Source organism: Mus pahari, chromosome X, assembly GCF_900095145.1.
Source record: "Mus pahari chromosome X, PAHARI_EIJ_v1.1, whole genome shotgun sequence".
In the NCBI taxonomy this organism is placed as follows: Eukaryota; Metazoa; Chordata; class Mammalia; order Rodentia; family Muridae; genus Mus; species Mus pahari.
This window is the reverse complement of record NC_034613.1, coordinates 82,288,151-82,304,374: the sequence shown is the minus strand read 5'-3', so window position 1 is coordinate 82,304,374 and position 16,224 is coordinate 82,288,151. Positions and strand designations below refer to the sequence as shown.

Genomic DNA, 16,224 nt, shown 5'->3' with positions numbered 1-16,224 from the left:
GCAAGCCTGTGGAAACAAGCCAGTAAAGAACATCCCTCCATGGCCTCTGCATCAGCTCCTGCTTTCTGACCTGCTTGAGTTCCAGTCCTGACTTCTTTCAGTGATGAACAGCAATGTGGAAATGTAAGCTGAATAAACCCTTTCCTCCTCAACCTGCTTCTTAGTCATGATATTTGTGCAGGAATAGAAACCCTGACTAAGACACCATTCAACAGAGCTAGAGGCTTAATTAAAGACAACAGGTAAATATTGCTACTGAGCACAGATGCAGCAGTTCTCAATGGAAACTAGTAAGGCAAGCTGACCTTCATATTACAATGGCTATAACATGATGAGGTGAGATTTGTCCCTACAGTAGGTGAATATGTGAAAATAATTAATATGATATGCCACATCAAGAAAAATAGAATAAAATCTACACAAGCACTCAATATTACTGAAAACTCATTTGCCAAAATTCAATGCTTTCCAAAAAAAAAAAAGCATTCAACAAAGTAGGAACAGAAAGCTCATAGCTAAGATCATATTCCATGATGAAAATTGAAATGCTTTCATTTAAAATAAAGTCAAAGTAAGAGTGCTCATTATTATCACATCTACTTATTATAACATTAAAATGTTATCCAAAGACATCAGGCAAGAAAAAGAATTAATGACATGTAAATTAAAAAGGGAAAAGTAAAATTCTATCTGTTCACAGGTGAAGTGATCTTATATGTATAAATTCCAAAAAACTTCATGAGAGGCTAACAACTAACAAATGAGTTTAGCAAAATAGCAGAGTACGTAGTAAACATGGAAAAACTGTGTTTTCATACACCAGAAATAAGCAATCTAAAATGAAAATCAATATAATTGCTTTTCAATAGCTTCAAATTTTTAGAATATGTAAAAACAGCAACAAAGTGATGAAAGATTTGTACACTGAAAACAAGCACAGATGAGATAAATTAATGAAGAAACAGATTAAAAGACATACTGTATTAATAGACTGAAAGACTTAATAATGTTAAAATGTCCACATTACCCAAAGCAATATAAAGATTTGGTGAAATTTTCATTTGAAAATTGACATTTTTCTACCAAAAAAAAAAAATAGAAAGAAGAATTCTAAAATTTGAATAGCTCATCTACCAATTCCCAATTGCAGAAACAATACTGAGAAAAGTTTAACAAAACTAGAGACCTCACACTCCCTGCTCTCAGATTATTTCACAAATAGAAAGAACTAAAACAATATGAAACTGACATATAAAGGCAGACTTACACAGTAATTTGGAAAAGAATAGTGAACCTAGGAATAAAAGGACACCCATATGGTCAAATTTTCTCTCATAACAATGCCAAAACTGCATAATAAATGCAGCATCTTCACAGATGGTTCTGAAAAACATGGATATATATACAAAAAAACTGTATACTCACCTCTCACCATACATAAAACCAAACTCTAAATCTATTTTTAAAAGATTTTATTTATTTAATTATTTTATATATATATATGTACACTGTAGCTGTCTTCAGACACACCAGAAGAGGGCATCAGATCCCATTACAGATGGTTGTGAGCTACCATGTGGTTGTTGGGAATTGAACTCAGGACCTCTGGAAGAGCACTCAGTGCTCTTAACCACTGAGCCATCTCTCCAGCCCAACTCTAAATCTATTAACATAGATTAAATGGATTAAAGACCCAACTTTGAGACCCGATACTGTAAAAATCTCCTATAAATGAAATCCTGGAGAAAAGCTTTACAACATTTGTCTTGGCAATAATTTTTTGGCTGTGACACCAAAAGCCCAAGAAAGAAAAGTAAAAAATAAACAAATGAACCTCTTTTTAACTAAAAAGCTGTTATGTAGCAAATCTATCAACATGTCTGCTGTGGTGCACTTGGGAAACAGAGGCAAGTGGATCTCTTTAACTTCTAGGCCAGCCTGTTCTAAAGAATGAGTTTCAGCACAGCCAGGGCTATATACAGATCCTGTTTTCGAGCCGGGAAGGGGAAGGCACAAATCTAGCAACATAGTTAAGAGGCAACATACAGACTGGGAAAAAAATGTAAAACCTATATTTCAGATAAGAGAATAGTATGCAAAATAAAAACTCATTGAAATGAATAGAAAAACAAACCCACTATAGTACAGACAAATGACTTAAGACAATTCCAAGAACAAATGGCTAATGAGTCACCAGAGAAATTCAAGTGTCAACATTTCATGCTTTTAATACGATCATTGTTTTTTTTAAAAAGACAAAACAACAAACAGAAAGTAACTATTGTTCCTATCTCTTAAATGTGGAAAATATACTTAATAAGAGTGTATTATACTTATGGTGGGTTTTTTGCTAATAACTAGGTTTATAGCTGTTCTTTCACATGGGATATGAGTAAACAATTGATATGATGGGTATGCTAATTTATTTTACCATAGTAACTACTAACTTTTATATACCTCATGACAAATTTTCTACACTTGATTCAAAATAAGACTTTTCAGATTGGAGTACAAAATAATGGATTTCATTATATACTCAATATTAATAATTAGGCCTGTAGTCACTATTGCATGAACTATAAAATAATGTATATACCACAAAAGGTATTTTATTTCCTTATTAATTAAAAATAGACCTACTATAAGGTCCAGCGATCCTATGAGGTTAAAAAAGAATAAAACAGAGCTAAATATATGCTATGTACAAGACATTTGCTTTATAAAAAGAAATATGGCTATACAGAAAGTAATGAAATAGCAGAGGTTTTGAGACAAGGTCTTGCCAAATAGGCTGGGGTATCTGGGCATTCTCTGTCCTGTTGCCTTTGTCTCTCAAGTGCTGAGATTTCAAGCATATGCTCTCGCAATAGGCTAAAATGTAGGGTTTTTTTAAAAAGCACATTATATAGATATAAAGATAGAGATAGAGATATCAGATAAAATAAATATCAGAGAAAAGTAAATTACCAAAGTGAAATAACATTACATAATATCCATAATGTAAAAAATATATAATTACTGAGAAAGAGAAAGATTAAAAAGTTAGAGGTCTAAGAATGACATAGAGGAGGACAATAGGGCTTATAAATGACTGAAATAAAAGCTCTGTGGTGATGGTAAAATCAAATATCTCTGTGTGGTGCTGGAGTATAGGAAGCTACACATGTGGAAAACGCATATAACCACAAACAATTGCTTATAACATTGCAAATTTAGATAAGATCAACATCTTAGTTGATGCTATTGCATGTTTGTACAAGATAACACAGAAAGAGGCTATTTGAAGTTTAAACAAGACTTCTTTACATTATTTTAATTTTCTGAAATTAAATATATAATTGCATTGTTTCTTCCTTCCCTTTCCTCCCTCCAACTTTTCCCACACATCACTCTGTTGCCCTCTTTCAAATTCATGGCCTAAGGTTCAGGGATTATAGCAAAAGAGAAGTTGGAAAATTTATAAGAACCAGAGGAACAGAGAACAAGAATTTGGCTGTGAAGTATCATCTACAAATGTCAGAGAAGCTACACTCAAGCAAGGCTGCTTTATATTTTTCAAGTTCCTGTGGTTTTTCATTGAAAACACAGCAATACAATATTCACTGTTCATAAATTTTCTGCACATGTGATCAAACTTAGGGGGTCACGACTATGTGACAATTCAATCAGACCACTCATCCTCAATAAGCCGAAAAAAAGAAAAAGAAAAAGAAAGAGAAAGAGAAAGAGAGAAAGAGAAAGAGAAAGAGAAAGAAAAAAAGAAAAAGAAAAAGAAAAAGAAAAAGAAAAAGAAAAAGAAAAAGAAAAAGAAAAAGAAAAAGAAAAAGAAAAAGAAAAAGAAAAAGAAAAAGAAAAGAATAGTAGAAAGCAGATAAAGGAGATTTATTCAATATGGCCACAATGGGAAGAGGGATGAAGAGATCAAAGATCTCCAAGTCAGTCTTCAGGGTCCTGACATGGAATTAAAGTTTATTTAGAGGGCCAAGGATATAAATATTTAAACAGTTCTGGTCTACCCACTGTGGACCCATCATTACCTGGGATTCAGTTTCATCCTGTTCTGCCCAGTTTTTAGAACTCTATGAAATCTCTTTCCAGGAGACAAATTTCCCCTTTGTCCGAAGTCTTTTTCTTCTCTCAGCACGATATTCCTTAGGAAATTCCCATTTCTTTGGGATCCATTGTATCAATAGTCTGATAGATTGAGAGAGACGAGTGTCTTTTGTGTATAATCTTTTTAATTTTTGAAATGATAATATAGAGACATAATTTCCCCCATCCCTTTCTTCTCTCTAACCCCTCCCATGCAACTCCTTTGCTCTCCCTCAAACTCATGGCCTCTTTTTTTTGTTATTACCTATATGCATATTCATAAATATAACCTGGTCAGTGCATATACTGTTACTTGTATGTACATTATCTCAAAAATGTTTCTTTAAAGATTACTTTTCTTCCTAGTTTAAGTTCCACATATGTCTAGGCCACACTTTCTTTTGTTTCTTTGAGAATTTTTCATATTCTTAATAAAAAATACATACACACATACATATGTATCATTTTACTTTAAGTTGGTTTAAATACATCTTTATTAATTACCAAAAATAGAGCTTCTTTTTTAAAAGATGAGTTCTACCTATTTCACCCAGGCTGATTTTAAACTTGTAGACCCAAGCAGCATTTCCTTGGTCAGGCTACTGAGTATCTGGGACTACAAGCATACAACTACACTTGACTTTATAAAACACCTTAATTACAGGAGAGAGATAAACAAAAGAGTCACGACTTAAAGCTCCAACATTTTAAAATTTTTCTTTTAGTATTTTCTTTATTTACATTTCAAATGCTATCCCGAAAGTTCCCTATACCCCCCCCCCCNCCCCTGNTCCCCTACCCACCCACTCCCACTTCTTGGCCCTGGCATTCCCCTGTGCTGGGTCATATAAAGTTTGCAAGACCAAGGGGCCTCTCTTCCCAATGATGGCCGATTAGGCCATCTTCTGCTACCTACGCAGCTAGAGACTCGAGCTCAGAGGGTACTGGTTAGTTCATATTGTTGTTCCACCTACAGGGTTGCAGCCCCCTACAGCTCCTTGGGTACTTTCTCTAGCTCCTCCCTTGGGGGCCCTGTGCTCCATCCAATAGCTGACTGTGAGCATCCACTTCTGTGTTTGCCAGGCACTGGCATAGCCTCACAAGAGGCCGCAATATCAGGGTCCCTTCAGCAGAATCTTGCTGGCATGAGCATTAGTATCTAGGTTTGGTGGCTGATGATGGGATGGATCCCCGGATGGGGTAGTCTCTGGATAGTCCATCCTTTCATCTTAGCTCTAAATTTTGTCTCTGTACTTATATCCTTTCATGGGCATTTTGTTCCTTATTCTAAGGAGGAATGAAGTATCCACACGATGGTCTTCCTTCTTGGTTTTCCTGTGTTTTCCAAAATGTATCTTGGGTATTCTAAGTTTCTGGGCTAATATCCGCTTATCAGTGAGTACATATCTAGTAACTTCTTTTGTGATTGGGTTACCTCACTAAGGATGATATCCTCCAGATATATCCATTTGCCCAAGAATTTCATAAATTCATTGTTTTTAATAGCTGAGTAGTACTCCATTGTNTAAATGTACCACATTTTCTGTATCCATTCCTCTATTGAGGGACATCTGGGTTCTTTCCAGCTTCTGGCTATTATAAATAAAGCTGCTATGAACATAGTGGAAGCTCCAACATTTTATATAAAGCATTCTGGCAATATCTTCATCATATGCTTAAATTATTCCTTAATGAGAAATTTCATTATCAATTCCATATTCTTAACTAATTCTCTAGGTATACTGAGATAAGGTATACTTATATTCAATTTTTAAAAATTCCCTTCATTTTCTTTTATGTATATGGGTGTTTATATTTTTCCTATGTACTACATGTGTGTCTAGTGTCAGAAGAAGGCATCAGATCCCCTGGAACTGGAGTTATATATGCTTGAGGGCAACCAGGTGGATGCTGGGAATTGAACCTGGGTGCTCTGCTCATTTAACCATCTCTCCAGCCCCCATATTCAATTTGAAATTATCTTCCAAATATTTTTCTAATTCTCTACTCCCCTCTGCTCATGAAGAATACTAAGAATTAAATAGATTTTCTACTGTGCATTGGATTGTTAGCTCTGTAAAAGTTTTCAGTCTCTTTCTTCCACAAGTAAACATATAGCAAAGTTTCATCAAACATGTCACAGGCATGGCAAAGCTGAAGTGAAAGAGAAAGAATGACAATTATTTAAAAACAATCGAGCTAAATTCCTATTCCAACAGAAATTAGCCCATGCTGTTGCATCCCCTGCTATTAGGCATAAGATGTAAAACCTGTAAATTAAAAGCACTGAGTTACACAGTAAAAAATCAAGTATTACTATAGAAGTCAGAAAAATAAAGAACTAGCTCTTATCCCCTCTTGGAAAAGTATCAATGATAAATGATAATCTCACAACTACTATTATCATGTGTACCTGGCTATTCTGCATTAACCTTAACTTGTCAAAGTTAACTGGAGTAGACATTACCTTTTTGACAGAAGTATTTAATCCAAGAATATTAGAAATGTTGCATCATAACACAGGTAGAAGAAAACACTACTAGTATTTGTATTTGTATTTTTGATATAGGGGCTTACTTTGTACCCTGGTCTAGTATGTAATTTATATAGGTCAAGCTTGCCTTGAATGCCAAGGAATCTACTTGCCTCAACTTTCTGAGTATAAAGATTACAAGTATACACCACCATACTTGATTGATTCATTCGATTTGTTACTTTAGAACTGCGAGAGTCCCAGAGTTTTGTTATTTTCAGATGTTTGAAAGTATCATAAGTATATTAAGATTATGGGTTGCAATGTTTAATGAACATTTTATTTTCTCCTTCTGATGTATCAATGAAAATGTATGGATTTACAAATGTGTAAGAGTTTACATTCCTGTTATATTGCTACTGCACTTTCTATATCTGAAACAGTTTTCAACAAATATTGCCGTAAATTTTCTTTCACCACTGATTAACACTAACTTGAAAGTTCAAAACCTGAAATGCTTCAAAATTCGAATAGTTTTATACCATGGCAATAATGCTTGATCTTAGATATATGATAACATCAGATTTCTGATTTTCAGGTTATAGATAATCAACTCATACTTGTATGCAAGTATTTTAATTTCTGGAAAATTCCAAAATCTGAAACACTTAAGCTCCAAACATTTCTAATAAGGGATCTCAAATTTTATAAACTACTGTTTGTATCCCTTTCACAGTACTAGGTATATAGTATCCTAATTAGTGATAGAATACTTAGAAAATGTTTTAAAGTACATTGAACCTAGGTGTCCCTACTTTAATTCCTATCACTTACTTGAATTCAATATCAAGTTTTTGATACCAGCAAGGAACTTCAAAATTTCCTAACCTCTAATATGGCTATGGCTATTTTTTTCTGTACAGTATAATCCATAATTAACATAGGACAGAGAATCTAGAAAAAAAAAGTGTGATTGCTACATCTACCCAAATCTTAACAAATTCTTGATTTAATTTAAATTTAATTTAATTTGAGTGCAAATTAATGAAATTTTGTCTTGCAATTTGGAACACACTGTTAAAATATATAATTCCTAAAATTACTGAAATTAAATTAACTACAATTTGTTAAATAAAGAGTTGTTGAATAAATCAATAAACAAGATAGGAGAAGAGATATTTAAATTACTTAAAGTTTTCTTTAAGTGCTTTAGAAATCTTCACATATTATCCACTGATATATTAACTACAAATCATTCTCGTCTACTTATTAAGATAATATCCCTAAAGATTAATCCAGTTCTGATTAGTATAAGGAAGTCATGAGACATACCAGTTCATAAAAATTCAAATTTTCAACCATTTTAGACTTTTTCTCGCCCAAATTATTGCAAATTAAGAAAAACTGAAGTATAAAATCTAATACATATTTTTATGCCTCAATTTTTATGTTTCAATGGAATGACAGATATCTAGACTGATTGGTGGCAAAATAACACAATACTTTAAAATCATGTAAACTAAAATAAGATAATCTAATAATATTAGCCTTAAATGTCTATAAGCACAGACATTGGTCTAATAAATTCAGCAACAACCATTTAATATATTAGTATACAATACATGAAGCCAGGTATGATAGTACACATTTGTTTCTGCCCTCAGGAAAGTGTAGGCTGAAGGGATTATCCTTATATAATAGCTTGGGCTACACAAGACTTTGTCTCAAACAAAGTGAAACACAAAAGTAACACAAAATTCAAGTGTGTAATTATATATGGCCTGGCAAATTAAATATTTCTTTCTTTCTTTTTTTTTTGTTTGTTTTTGTTTTTGTTTTTTGTTTTTTGAGACAGGGTTTCTCTGTGTAGCCCTGGCTGTCCTGGAACTCACTCTGTAGACCAGGCTGGCCTCAAACTCAGAAATCCACCTGCCTCTGCCTCCCAAGTGCTGAGATTAAAGGTGTGTGCCACCACTGCTTGGCTAAATATCTTATATTAGAGTTTATATGCGAACTAGCTTCCATTTTGAGAAAGTGGTCTAAAGTGGGGGTTAAAGTGAGGAGGGATATTGGAATATAGGGCAGAAGAAGGGTAGGCAAAGAGATAAAGAACACTAAGGAATATTTGAAAAAGCCATATGGAGACCAGCATTAAAAAAACTTCCGTGTGTGTGTAAAATATTTGTATTATATATTACTGTATATTAAGTCATACATATTTAATATATATTAAGGTAGTTTCAGTTAGATGTCAAGAAATACCATTAAATGGGGAAAATTCTGAAGACAATATAAAATAGTGACAGTAGACAGAATGGAAGAACAGAAAACAGCATCCTTTTTATTATAAAATTTTTAAAACTCTGATGTGTAACTATATGAATATATGAAGTTTTTAAATGAACTCTTGAATGAATGTGGATGAAAGAAGCCATATGTCATCACAGAAGTTTCGAACTTCTACTATTTTCTTTATTCAACAAAGAAAAGATTTTGTTTTTAAAATAAAAACGTAATTAGCCAGGTGGTGGGAGCAAGCCAGTAAGTAACATCCCTCCATGGCCTCTGCATCAGCTCCTGCTTCCTGACCTGCTCGAGTTCCAGTCCTGACTTCCTTTGGTGATGAACAGCAGTGTGGAAGTGTAAACTGAATAAACTCTTTCCTCCCCAACTTGCTTCTTGGTCATGATGTTTTGTCCAGGAATAGAAACCCTCACTAAGACAAGGAGGCAGAGGCAGGTGAATTTCTGAGTTCAAGGCCAGCCTGGTCTATAAAGAAAATTCCAAGACAGTCAGGGCTACACAGAGAAATCCTGTCTTGGAAAACAAATAAATAAATAACCAATCTAGGGATTCAGTCTCCTGAGTTAAACATAGTATTTTTTAATCATTTATAATGTTTCTCCACACAACTTTCAGTTAAGTTACTTAATTATAAAAATAGTTTATCTTATATGCACACAGCTTTTCAGACTATTAGGAACCTATTCTAAATAACTAATATAGTCTATATTGTATACATTGTGTATATGTGTGTGCATTTTTAATAAAATTTGCTTAGCTCAGAAGTAAGAATGAATACAAATATCTACAGTAATAAAGCAATTTTAATTATTAGTTCAATAATTCAGGGTTATAAAACTATAGAGAGACACTAAAACTTCCTACATAGTATTTTTAACAAAGAGTAATATTATAATGGATATTTTTCTCATTATCAACCTGTGAAATTCAGTTTTAGATTTTAAATAATATTTATGGCATTTTATAAAGTTATAAAATTCTATCAGAATTATAAAACTGACAAAATTAACTTCAGTGATGCACTTGTAACTAGGAAATTAATATAAATCATTATGTTTTGGATGACAACAGTTCAAAGATCACTAATAAGTCATAATATAAGATACAAGATTAAGATAGTGAGAACTCTGTGTAACAGTTCCTTATAAAAATCTATTTACAATTTACATGTGAAAGTACTTGTTTGATTAGTTGCTAAATACTCAAAGAATGAATTCCACTCTTTGATTTTTTTTCTCATACTGAAATGACTTTCATCCTCTTTTGCTTAGTGAAGAAGTTTATGTTCTAGGACAATTTGATCCAAATAGAATTTTTGGATAAAAGTCATGATTTCAATAAGCTCCTATCACAAAACATTAGAGATATGCTCAAGTAGAAAATTTTCAGTCCTGACATAATAAAGATCATACTTTAGAATAGGATCATTTTAAATCTGCATAGAAAAGGAAACATCAAACCATAATCAGAACTTTTGAGTATCCTTTCACTCACTCAAGTGGCCTGCTGTCACTCAGGGCTTTGCTTTGAATAGATCCCCTGCTACTTTGCAATCAGTGTATTTCAGGTCTTTGAATAAGAGATCAAGAAACTGGAAACGCTCCACCCAAACCCGAACTATCAATAACAAGGAAATAATTTTATCAAACAGCAATTATATGCTGAGCCTAGCAACAATGAATTATTGTCTGTCAGTAACATATTTATCAAGTAAGACTTCTGTGGCCAGCAAAAGATAACAGACAAAAAGTATAGAGGCCTCACAAATTTGAAGTTTGTGTATTTTGCTTCTTGGAGTAAATGTGCACATTTTTTTGTAGTTCTAAAATGTGAGTTTATGTTGGGGGACATACAACTTTTTAAAAATATGATACAGATGATATTCAAGTTGTGATGTGGTTACATCTCAATAACTCAATCAAAAGTTAAAAACTCGTGAATAAAAACTGTACTGAATGCATAAAACCTACTAAAACATCACAATGTAGCAACACAGTACAATGGAGAGTATTGGTTTTTTTTTTCTCATGATCACATAGATGACTGACAGCTACAGATTATTGCAACTGTTCAGCATTGCTAGAGAATGTAGAACTGTATATTATGAAGGCAGTCACATTAAAGTAACACTGGCAACTTTGAAAATGTCTTTAAAACGGACAGTTTCCCTTAGGGATTTTGAAATTACACTACCTTGCTCTTCAGGTTGAAGAATGGGTCAGGGTCTGTGCATACTAGTGCACAACACATAGCAGCTATAGAAGAGGATGCAAAGTCAGAAGATGAAGATGAAGAGTATGGAAAATTCTTAAGTACAACTGGAAAGTGACCTGGCCCCTGGCAGTGGTAGGAAGATTCCACAGGGGGGAAAAAGAAAGTTGTTGATAAATGAAACAACAATGACGAGAAGGGGTGTCTTAGAATTTCTAGTTCTGTGACAAAATACAACGACCAAAAACAAGTTTGGGGGGAAGGTTATCTTTCATCTAATAGCTTGTAGTCTATCATGAAGCAAAGTTGGGGAAAGTATATAGGCAGAACTTGGAGTCAGGAACTGATGCAGAGAGGTCATGGAGGAATGCTGCCTACTGGCTTGCTTCCCATTCTTGCTCAGCCTGTTTTCTTATAGCACTCAGAACTACCAGTATAGGGATGGTACCACCCACAATGGGCTGGGCCCTCCCATATCAATCTTCAATCAGGAAAATACACTACAGGCCTCTCCACGAGCTCATGGGGTGGGGACATTTTTTCAATTGAGGTTCCCTCTTTCAAAATTACTCTAGATTGTGCCAAGTTGACAAAACCTAACTACTACAAAGAGGTAAAGTTCCAGAGAAGAAATCTGTACAAGATTCTCCAACTAGCCTGTCACTGGAGGCGCAAGCCTTTAAGCCCAGCATCTAAGAGGCAGAGGCGTAAGGATCTGAGTTCCAGGCCAATATGGTCTACAGAGTGTGTTCCAGGACAGTCAGGGCTGCACAGACTCTGTCTCGAAACACCTCCCCCCAAAGATACAACAACTAATAATGCAGAAAATTAAAACCAGCATGGAAAAGACTTAAAACTATCAACACCATGAGAAGAAGGACGAGGAGGGGGGAGGCAGAGGGGGAGGGGGAGGAGGAGGAGGAGAAAATTCTTCCTAAACTATCAAAGGGACTTAGTTCTACAGTAAACATTAAAGCAAGATTGCAAGCATGCATAGGAAAAGGTGGTTCTCTTTCCAAAGTAGAAACCAAGTTAATCAATTTTGTGAGGAATTGCTTCCAGATGACTGACCAGGAAGATATCCAAGATCTGCCATTGGAGAAGGCCTCCTTAAGAAAATGGTTTAAAGAGTTTGAAATAATCCATTTTACTTCATTTCTATAGCAGTTGCTATCGGGCCTGTTTTATAATACAAAATGAAAACTTTCCCTACCACATTTGATAAATGTTGTTCAGGTTCCATCACTAAGTATGTGTTGTCTAAAATGGCTGTTTAATATTTAAAGATGGAACTTTACGCTTTGTTTCAAGTATGTGCAGTCTATTATGATAGGAAGTAGTAATGATGGTAGTCTGACAAATAAAAGACAGAAAATAAAATAAATAGTATTTTAATAAAGAAAATACAGTTTTTGCTGAATTCATATCGCATTTTTATAAATGCAATGAAATTTGCAAAAGAAATTAAGAGTAAATCAGTGATATCCTCTAATTGCCGTGTGGTTTGTTATTTTTCTGCATGAAAATATTAATTTACAATGGTTGACCAAAGCCTGGAGACTGTTAACATGTTAACCAATTTTTAATGTAGCAAAAAATTTAGAAATGCACTAAAATAAGTTTTACAAAGATTTCTGATTGAAGTTTAAACATATGTTACTTGCTAAATATTAACACCCATTAACATATTAGAACTTTGACCAGTATTAATTTCAAGACTATAATGCAGCCCTTCCCTTTATTGTATACAGTAGTATATGATAAACCAAGTTATATAACTTAATCAATCAAAATTCATGTTGCTATAGAATGTATCTGGAAATAACCTTTGGGGAATATTAATAATACAAGGTTGTGTTTATTGTACCAGTTATATATAAAACACTTTGACTATAGCTATGATTTACTATTCAGTGAAAAATGTATATTTATAAAGTATGGTAACTTAATTATTTGTATCTTTTTAGAAAACTTTCTTATGTAGCCCAAAATAGGATGATTATTTTAAAACTAACCTGCATAACATGTACATTATAAAGTTATTAGTATTTAATTTGTTATTAAATTATAATAAAGCATAGAAAAGTTTGCTCATGTCAAGAAAGTTAACTGCTATAAATAATCCTTTTCTCCTTTAGTTAATCTAATAGATTTATGATAAATGTTTCCTCCTTCCAACAAAGCCTACAATTTGAAGAAAAAGTATCACTTTTCTATGAAGCCTTCTCAGGAAATCCTTAGACTTCAGTAATCTTCCTGTACTCTTATATTTTTTTCTTAGCTTTTATTCTGTACTTTTCTATGTTTTGATTAATATAGTCTATCTGCATGCTTCTCTCCCAATTGAATTCCTCAGAACTGTTTCAGTTGGCTTTTTACAATTTTTTCTATTACTGGTTACCAGCAATGAGATCCAGTGTCTCATGCTTCTAGACCATGCTAGATATTCTGCCTTGAGCAACACAAACAGACCCTGGAACCTCTTTCTAACCTACTCTTCTCCTTGCCCACCACAGTGATGTTCATTGAGTAAAATCTAGAAAATGAAAGCTTATTAAAAATCTCTGAAAATAAAATAAATAAAAACTAGCAAAAAACAAACTTTATTCCAGAATTTAATGATCAAATTCCTTAACAGCACTTGCAAAACAAAATATCATTTTCCCATATGATTATGACAGTCTGTGGGAATTCTAGGCTATGTGGTCCTTGGCCATATTCATTATTGTCAAATTCTTTTCCTTTAGATTTAATAGTATTTCAAATAATTAAGAGTAGAATTCATCAAGACCTTTTCCAAACAGAAACCACCTCTAAGTTTGAAATCTAGACTTCTGAAGCATGCCTATTTGCCAACGCATAACAGATAATTCACACCAAGGTACAAAACTATTTTTCCCCCTAGTATTATACTTTAAACACAGGAACATCTCAAACACAAAAGCAATCCATATAAGACATTTTCCCTAAAACTATCAGGAAACTGGAAGTGTTAACAGATTCACTAGCCAAAGTTACCTAATCACACACAGCATCTATATACTTTTTAAAGTTCTTTAGCTTAAAAGAGGTAACCGAAAACTAAATTTAGCTTTTCCACCAATGTGCTTCTTTTTCTCCACTTCTTTTTAGATAAGAGACCTGAAATGGCTTAAAACTGTCAGGATGGAAGAGAGTGAAATAAAAGAATACATCTTTTGTTGTCAGCCCACAGGAGTGCCTTGCAATTAAAATTATACAACAATTCAAATTTAGTTCACGTTTGAAAAGGGTCAACTGGGAACTGTAAATTTTCACAGTCCTCTACTTTTAAAGAAACAGTCTCACACCTCAAAATAATTGTCAAAAACACCTTGCAACTTTAGAAGCTTATCTAATCATGGTATCCAAAGTCTCACTTTGGGTGTCTTGGGCCAAATTTTTTTTGGGAGAAGTTGACTATTTTCAACTATACCCTACTTTAAGAAGAACAAATAAATCACAACTATTCTCATTTTTATTAAGAGCATCTAAGTTTCACCAACACATTTTTAAATGAAAACGTGAGTCATTTTTGATGAAGAATACTTTGTAAAATGTTTCCCCTGTTGTCAATATTTTACTTTGTCCACTTCTCAAGTTTGGTGGGACTTTGGCTGTCAAATAGGACATGTCACTAGTTTTGTCTTATTATCACTATTATTTAACATAACTAGTATCTGCCTAGTTTTACATGCTAAGAATCAGGGGCTAGGCATATGGCTTGCAGAAGCCTACTGCACATGAGTATAAACAATACTGCAAAGTAAGGCACCACTCAAGCTATCTGGTCAATTCTTTCGTCATGAAGCAACAGCAATGCGGAGGATGGGCTCTTGACAAGCCTGAGGTCAGGTCAGGCTGTCTCCTGAGATCAAGAGTCAGAGCCACAGTTAGAACAAGGAGAAATATGTGAACAGGGCACTAGAAGAATCTGTTTCCAGACCAGAGACTAAGAAGGTGCATGACTGTACTTAGAATCATCAGCATCTAAGAAGCAACCCCAGGCCTTAATCACTGACACTATGTTTCTGGAAGCCAGGATTGAGATCATAAAGTGATGGCTTTCAGAAGGAAAACTAACTGGAAGAAATTACCCGCGAGCAGATGCAGGAAGGGTGTCAGAAGCTTCTGAATGAGAGCGCAGAGCTCCATTGGCCTGCTGGGGCCCCAGAGACCCTAAGACCAGAAAACAGCTTGAGCACCAGGAGACTGCGGTGCCACTACTCACCCCTACTCTCCTAAGGTCTTGTTGTCGCCTCACACCACGCAGCCCCTGCGGAGGGGAAAACTTTCCCCCTCCCCCGCCGCTGAGGGTGGGATCCGCGGACGAGAGGAGGCGGCGTCGCAGCTGTTCAAGCAGGGCCAGAAAAGCGCCGGGTGCAAGAGAATCAGCCTGGTGCTTGTGCCCCTGGCGGCCACCAACTTCACCACCATCGACTTGGAGGGCCAGCAGGAAGCAAAGGCGGCAGGCCTTCGCCCAGCAGACCGAACTCTCCCCAAATACTAGGCCTGCGCTTCTGGCAGGACTGTCTGCCCTGGTCCTCTCAGCAACAGGACCCCCCAGGCTTAATTCCAATTTCTTTGGCCCCGCGACCACAGAACAGTGGCTGCTCCCTCTTGGGGCCGCGGTCGCAGCTGCATCCTCGTGCTCCTCTTCCTCTGGCGCTGCTGCCTACACACACAGCCCCGGCGCAGTTACCACCGCGGCGCCTGGATCGCCGTTTCTTAGCAACCGCGCGCATGCGCCCCACCCCCGCCAGGGACCACTGGAGCCGCGGTCTGATCTCGGACCAGTTTGGTTTGCGACCTAGAAAAAGTGAACAAAATCCCATTTCCTAGGCCGGCCCTAACGTCAGGGTAAAAGAATCATGTGGAGAGGTCCAAGATGTTCTGAAATGGAGAGGCCTGGAGACAGGATGAGATCCACTACTGGATAGGCATGTGAACTATGGATGGTTTTCCTGCAGGCTTTTCTTACACTTTACCAGAGTGATCTTTATAAAACTCCCAACTCTCACTTGCCTCTGGTCAGGAGAATGGAATTACAGCCAAATTTGTATTTCTGTTCTTTTTCTAACCTCTCTAAATCGGTTTCTTCAACTGTAAATGAGAAACACAGTACT

General features: G+C 35.3%; 1 protein-coding gene across 1 annotated transcript in view; it reads right to left on the bottom strand.

Moving 5' to 3' along the window:
- The window catches only part of Zc3h12b (zinc finger CCCH-type containing 12B), a 188,963-nt gene extending 173,165 nt beyond the window's left edge, over window positions 1–15,798 (bottom strand). Inside the window, exon 1 of the mRNA XM_021188089.2 lies at window positions 15,330–15,798. The gene's annotated coding sequence lies outside the window, so the exon portion shown is untranslated. The remainder of the gene's footprint in view (window positions 1–15,329) is intronic.
- Between the last annotated feature and the right edge of the window lie 426 nt (window positions 15,799–16,224).